This window comes from Saccopteryx bilineata, chromosome 2 (genome assembly GCF_036850765.1).
Source record: "Saccopteryx bilineata isolate mSacBil1 chromosome 2, mSacBil1_pri_phased_curated, whole genome shotgun sequence".
Classification (NCBI taxonomy): domain Eukaryota; kingdom Metazoa; phylum Chordata; class Mammalia; order Chiroptera; family Emballonuridae; genus Saccopteryx; species Saccopteryx bilineata.
The window spans coordinates 75,811,038-75,819,136 of record NC_089491.1 but is presented as its reverse complement, the minus strand read 5'-3'; positions in this window follow the sequence as shown (position 1 = coordinate 75,819,136).

The window sequence follows — 8,099 nt, the reverse complement described above, 5'->3', positions numbered from 1 at the left end:
GCCACTGTGAACAATGCTGCAATAAACATGAGGGTACATGTGTCTTTACATACCAATTTTCCGAGTTTTTTGGGTAGATACCCAGTAGAGGGATTGTTGGGTCATATGGTAGGTCTAGTCTTAATTTTTGAGCAACCACCATACTTTTTTTTTGATCTGAGTAAAATGAAGTGCTAGGCAGAAGAGCGGGACAAACAGCCTTCAATTGAAAAAATACCAATTCTGATTTTTCTGTGATGAATCATCTTTGGAGTCTTAAATATCAATAAAAATTCTGAATATCTATAGATTTTTACTCAATCAACTATCATGAACATATAGGAAACTGGGTATAATTTGGTGCCCCAAAAAATGTACTTTTGTTGAAAATGAACTCTAAAAGAATATCAAAATGAATCTGAGACACTATGCAAATTAGCACCTGGTCAATCCTAGTGTAGCATCCTTTGCTTTGTTGAAATGTTTCCAGTTGTGATGGATTCACTATCCATTGGGTCATAGCAGGTAATTTACATTTGTCAACTCTCATTTGTATGCAGATATGATAACTCATATTGAAAGCCCATCTTCTTATCTTCTTCAGTGGAAGAGCTAATCTGATTTACCTCTTATACTGTATGCTCTGCAGTGAGAAATGTACTGAGGAATGGCATTTAGCATTTTAAATTCCAGGTAGTTTTTGAATGACTTATGTTCATGTGTTTACATTTTATCTCCTGAGAGAATGTCTATAGTCTTTGAAATCAGGGACTAGGGCTTCAGTGCCTCTTCAGCCATTCTCTATCATGCCCAAAGCATCTCATCCCATGCCTAATATTGATAATTATTTAATGAATATTTATTGAGCTTATAACATGTACCAGACACTGTTCCAGGCTTGAGAATTTGAAAAATAAATGTTCTTTCAATTAGTGTGATTGTACCTCACCTGTGGTGGTACAGTAAATAAAGTGTCAACCTGCAATGCTGAGGTCACCAGTTCAAAACCTTGGGCAAGCCTCGTCAAGGTACATACGCAAAACAACTACTATGAGTTAACACTCGCCCCCCTGCTCTCTCTTTCTCTCCTCTTTCTAAAATAAATAAGAAAGTAAATAAATAAATGTAGCTAATCATGATCATCATATATCTTATCTAACACTTGATAAGAAATGTCATCTAGGAAAAAAAATGAAAGGAAGGAAGGAAGGGAGTGAAGTCTGTTCTCTGTATTTATGAATGTTACAATTATTTCATAGAGTATGATACTAAATGCCTTTTTTGCATGAGACCCAGAGTTTTAAAATTATGTGATAGTATTCTGCAACAAAACAGTTGAAGGCAAGGGATCAGTGCGATTTACTTATAAGCAATTTAAGATTAACTTAAAAATGAAAAAAAAATTGGCTTACTCTCAGTGGTGCTGCTGTTGAACTGTCATCTAAAAGCTTATATAATTAGTGGAAGCATGCTAATTGAATTATGGCAATTAAGTCAGCCTTGAGACATGAGGGTCCCTTCTGCGTGAGGAGGTTGTAGTAATTCTGTAACCCATTCCCCTCTGTTAGAAAGTTTCAGAAGTGTGTCTCATCTTGCCCATCAGACTTTAGCTCCCCTGGAGTCAGCAAATCATGATCTCTTGGGTGTTAATGATTTATTTTGTGGGTTTTCTGAGCCCTTGGACTTTTTTCCTCCTGTCCACAGGGTTATCAGGTTGCCCACATTGATGGGTAGGCTGGAGCCATGAAGAGGTCATGCAACTTACAACAGTTATTTTTATTACAAAATATCTTAACCAGTAAAAGATAAGGTGTGTGGGGGAAGAAATAAAAATGTTTGGAGGATTGATGTAGAGAGAGTGATTATCTCCTCAGCCCTTTCTATAATGTCATTATTGGTGAAAGCGTTGAGAAAATACTGAAACCTATGTACTCTGATTGATCAATGTCACCCTGTTAAAGTTAATTTTCTGAATAAAATTTAAACAAAAATACTCAAGCAGGAGTTTACATGGGTTTGGGGCAGTTTGGGGACTATAATTGTCCATGTTAACCCCTTTTTATAGATGGTATTGAATGAGCCAGCCATGTCCCTAACCTGATACTAATAAACGAAGTAGACTTGGGAAGTGAGGACTGTATTTACTCTATAAAATGAGATCACCGTGGCTTCTTTTAACTCCAAAATTCAGTTTTTCATCTATTCACAGAGTCAGTGCCATGTTTTCTAAGATTTTGAGTATGGGTTGTGGGGCTCCTGGGTCCTGGAGTGTTAAAGCTTCACCGGCAGAATGTATGCCAGTCAAACAGAGGGTCCAGAGGGGTAGTTCGTACCACTGAGGACTGTCAAAAGTGAGGGTCAGGGTTGGAGATTCCTCCAAAGAGAGAGAGAGAGAGAGAGAGAGAGAGAGAGAGAGAGAGAAGCTGACAGAGAAGAAGGGACAGGGATGGGAGGACCGTACTGACATGTCTGAACACAGCAGTCCTGGCAAAGTCGTGAGCAGAGTCAGCCATAATATGCAGGGCTCAGTGCAAAATGAAAACGTGAGGCTACTCATTCAAAAATTAAGAACTTTAAAATGGCAACAGCAGAGCTTTAAACCAAACACAGGGTCTTCTACATGTCAGCCCTGCCTGTGGGCCTGGCTGGGAGGGTTAATATCGTTTCCCGGGGTAGAAATCACTGTCCCCCCCACCCTGGGCCCCCAGACCTGCAGGGCTCACTGCAAGTCTGCCTTTCATTCTGGGCTGTGTTTCTTTCTTTCTTGCCCTTTTTTTTTTTTAACAGTGCTGCTAGCTGTATAAATATTTTACAGTTCCCCTATGAAAAGTTTCCAAGGGGCCTATGTTAAGGAAAAAAAATCTTTGAAAGGATTTTTTTTCCATAGCAATTAAAACCTTTCAAAGCACCGAGAACTCCCCAGTCTCACTTTAGTGCAACAAACCTCTATTTTTTTGCCCAGTTTGGATGATTCCGGGTCTGAAAATAAGCCAGCCTCTTTGTTTGGTGACTTGGTGGGTTGCCGATAGACATTTGGAAGTAAAATTCGTCAGATCCATGGCAGAACCGCGGATGGAGCCGGCAGAGGGCTGAGGAATGCTGTGATCAGAAACCCTACCCCCACTTCCTGTATCTCATTTTCAGGGTAAAATGACTATAAATCAACCTCAAGTTCATTTGGGCTCCCCAGATGAAGTCAAATGTACACTCTGACTTATGCATATACCATTTTTAGTTAACACACCAATAAAAATAATTGTGCAAGTCTAAATTTGGAAGTGTTCCCAGCGTTTATGACAAAACTTAATAAAGCCAAGCGCATTGAATGTAATATGGGAATTTTATTGAAATGAAATTAGTCCATCATGTAAGCTCCACGTTTTCCTCAGATTTCTTGGACTTCATATGAGAGCTCTCCTGGGGACCCTAATAGGGTCCTGCAAAAATTCAAGACTGGTATGTGGAGACTCAGAGTTCAGACCACAGTTCTGCAGTGGATGGGATGGCACACCCCGAGTTTCGAGGCAGCAAGTCACACACACTTTTCCGAGCGTACCCCTACTCCCTTCACCTCAGGGTCTCAGCAGCAGAGACATTGTTGGGGTGTTGCTTAGGACATGGGACTCCTGGAGAGATGGGGGTGGGGGTTCACTTGTAATTCTAGTAACCACGCTGTGTGCCAGAGACCGATTATGTAATTTCCCTGGGGAACCGGCGTGGCAGCAGCCACTGCATGTATCCATACAGTTTGATTGCTTGACCATATTTACAGATGGAAGCCTGGGGGCCGTGGGATGCTTTTATTGCTGCTCAAAGGAAGAGGCAATATTTGTGTATTTAAAATTTAGGATTGGGGGTTGCTGTATGGGTAAGGACATTTGAATGAAGGAATTCAAGTTCTGATATGGATTATATTTCATTTACAGTCATTTGCAAACTTTAGTGTGTACGTAAAAACTTCCTGGGGTATTTGTTTAAAAAGAAAATTTCTAGGCCCCATCTCAAGAGAATTTTATTCATGACATCCATAGCTGGACCTAGGAATCTGTATTTTAAACAATGCCCAGATAATTCGATGCAGGCTGTCCAAGGATTTTGATTTTAAAAATGATGCTATAAGGTCGGTCATCGACAACAAAGAACAAACTTCAATATATTTTATTGCTATAAAATGAATGTTTATGTCCCCCCCCCCAAAATTTATATGTTGAAACCTCTCCCCTAAGGTGATGATAATATTAGGAGGTGGAGCCTTTGGAAGGTGATTGGGTCATGAGGGTGGAGCCCTCATGAGTGGGATTAGCAGCATTACAAGAGAGACTCTGAACCCCCCCCCCCCCCTGCCCCTTCTGCTCTGTGAGACTGCAGCAAGGAGGCAGCCATGTCGGAATAGGAAGCACTCTCTCTCCAGACACTGAAGCTGCCAGCTCCTTCATCTTGGACATCCCAGCCTCTAGAACCATGAGAAATAATTTCTGTTCTTTATAAGCCACCCAGTCTAGTTTATAGCAACCTTAACTGACTGAGACATTACTAAGTGTTTATTTTTGAGGTGTTACTATGCTGAGCAGAGGCATAGGTCTGGGCGAATTCCTTCATTGCATTTGGACCACCTTCTCGAGAGCTGTTTAGCCTATTTTTTTAAATCTCCTGGGACAAATATTTTATGTCTTCTTTTTATAGCCTGTTTCATTGCCTACTCATCATTACCATTAACATTTTTTTCCCTTGGTCTATACAAATTCCTACTTGCTGAAATTCAACCCCACTTCCCCCTGTTTCCTCCTCAGAAAGAATAGAGAGTAATTGGATGGTGTCTTGATAATAATCCTTTATGTATTTAAAAGAAGTTAGAGTTGTCTTACCCACTAATCCACAGGCAGACAGATTTGCTCATGGGAAGGACCAATTTCCATCCTAAGGCTCCAACCAATGTGTCCAGGGATGGCTGAATTAGGCCTGGACCTCAAATACCTCAGCTGCCTACTCTGATTACCTTCCCCAGAGCCCTTCTGGAAGGGACACTGAGGATTTAAAGATCTGTTTTGAACATTGACATCACCACTTTCATAGATCACATGGAGAGAGTAACCATCTCTTCTTTGACCTTCCCTTAAATTGATTCTATTTTTTCTCGTCTTCCCTAAGTTTCATCCCTCTAATTAACAGACAATTAAACCCTGCCCGACCTCTGTGGTTAGAACAGAAAACGAATTGGGAAGTTTGAATGGAAATTACTTAATGCCTTCTTCTCTCTGTGACAGTGATGGGCAGCTTTGAGGTGGCTTCCTGGTGTTCCTGCTTTGTGTAATCACCTCCCTTTGAGTGTGTGCAGGGCCTGTGACTTGTTTCTAACCAGTAGACTATATAGTAAAGGTGATGGGTTGTTATTCACATGATTATGTTATGTTATATAAAACTCTGTCTAGCTAACAGACATGTTCAGAGCCTTTTCTTGCTGGCTTGATGAAATAAGTCTCCATATTGGGAAGCCCATGTGCCTCCATGGATGACCTTTAGCAGCCAGGGCAGGCTCTATCAATAGCCAGCAAGAAACAAGGGCTCCAATCCTACAACTGCAAAAAAATGAATTTTGCCAACAACTTAAATAAGCTAGGAAGCAGATGTTTCCCCAGTGCAGTCTCCCATGAGAGTGCAGCCTGACCGACAACTTGATTGCACCTTGTGAGCCCCTCAGGAAAGGACCCAGGTAAGCTGTGTTCAGACTCCTGACCCACATAAGCTATGAGATAATAAATGCGTATTGTTTTAAGATGCTAAAATTGTTGTAACTTATTACTCAGCTATAGAAAACTAGTGCAATTCAATTGGACTTGACCAGCAGTATCTAGGGAAATATAAAAGGCATCATAAAGAAGTCCTCCAGAGAAACATTTAGCTGAGTGCCAGCCTCCAAGAAGACCTCAGGTTTATATACTTGATAATATTTTAGATTTTCATGGATCAGAACCATGCTTGAAATCTTCTACATTGTTTACATAAAAGCTATTTTCCCTTAAAAATTAGTAATAATTATAATAACAACTATCATTTAGTTAGTACATACTAGTCACACTTTGAAGCACTGTGTATATACTAATTCATTCAATTCCCCTAACTGTCCTATCAGATAGACACTATTATTAATCCTATTTCACAGATGAGGAAGCTGAGGCACCTAGAAGTAAGACTGTCAGCTCAACTATTCAGGAATTTTTATAAAAAAAAAAAAAAAAAAGGGTGGGAAGGGCAGGGAGAAAAAGGCAAAAAGGCTTTTGGCCTTTTGATGTCCAATTGTGTTTCTATGCATCTTCATTTTTAGAAGCAAGATAAACTGTTACGAAAACTGGGCATGGCGTGGGCCTCACAGGACTTCTGAGCGGGCCAGTGTGAATTCATCACAGAGCTATTTTACCTAATGATAATAAATGTCCCACGTTGACATAAGTGGATATTTCAGTAATTCTATAAACGTGGAAATGGTGGGAGCTCAAACTCTTGGACCAAACAGAATTTTTTGTAGGCCTGCTGACTTTTGGTCTCTATTTTAGTGGCTTTTCCTGGCATATTCTCCATTTTATTAATATTCTTTTGAAAGTGTAGAAACAAAAGGCTGAGCTTGACATGGTCAACGAAATATAATTTTGTGGCTCTCGTGGGTCATGCTGTTTTTTGTATCCTGGAATGATATTAAATTACCTTTAGAAATAGCAGCACAACATCCCAAGTTGGTAGGCATCCTATGATTTCCTTTTTTTTTTTTTTTCTGCAGGCCTTAAATTTAATCAAGCATTCTCAAATTCTACTTTCAGTTTATTTATTTATTTTGGCCTGAAGAGCTTTATTCTGATTCAGCTAACATGTCTTTAGTGAATGCTAGAGAGTAATTACTAGTGTCTTCACTTTACAGATTAAAAAACAAAAACAAAAAACTGAGACCCAAAATAAGCTAAACTGCCTGTGGTTAAACAATTAGAAATAACAGATAACAGATTGCAAGTCAGACGATCTTGTTCCACACTCAGGATCCTGTTCACAATACCAAGCTAAGTGCTCCTCATTTCTCCTAAAATGTTCTTAATGAGTAATGACAATGTGACGGACCAAGCTTCCCAGCCTCCCACATTCTTGAACATGCGGAGAATCTAAGTAAATTTATTTCAATTTGCCTGGTCATGCACCCCCAAATGATGCGGTTTTTCAGTACCCTGGAAAGGCTCCACCTGCCCAAAAATGTGATCTCTATGATCATCCACTCTGCTGGAGACTTATTCCTTTGGATAGAAAGGCTTTTTGGTCTTTGTAAGTTTTATTAAGACTTTATTAACCAATTATGGAACAGAGACCATGATTGGAGGAGGCAGTGCAGAGCCATCCAGGGGTTCTTAGAAATCCCCTCACTGGCCCTGGCCGGTTGGCTCAGCGGTAGAGCGTCGGCCTGGCGTGCGGGGGACCCGGGTTCGATTCCCGGCCAGGGCACATAGGAGAAGCGCCCATTTGCTTCTCCACCTCCCACCCTCCTTCCTCTCTGTCTCTCTCTTCCCCTCCTGCAGCCAAGGCTCCATTGGAGCAAAGATGGCCTGGGCGCTGGGTATGGCTCCTTGGCCTCTGCCCCAGGCTCTATAGTGGCTCTGGTCGCGGCAGAGCAATGCCCCGGAGGGGCAGAGCATCGCCCCCTGGTGGGCAGAGCGTCGCCCCTGGTGGGCGTGCTGGGTGGATCCCGGTCGGGCGCATGCGGGAGACTGTATGACTGTCTCTCCCCGTTTCCAGCTTCAGAAAAATACAAAAAAAAAAAAAAAAAGAAATCCCCTCACATATACAGTCATGGGCCACAAAGTGATGTTTCAGTCAATGACAGACCACATATAGGGTTATGGTTCCAGAAGATTATAATGGAGCTGAAGAATTCCTATCACCTAGTGACATCACAGCTGTTGTAAGGTCGTAGGACAATGCATTACTCACATGTTTGTGGTGACACTGCTGTGAACACACCTACTGTCCTGCCCATCATATAAAAGTACAGCACATGCAATTATGTACTGCACATAATTTTCCATAATGATAATAAACAGTTGTTATGGTTAATGTGTTTACTATACTATACTTTTTATTGTTAT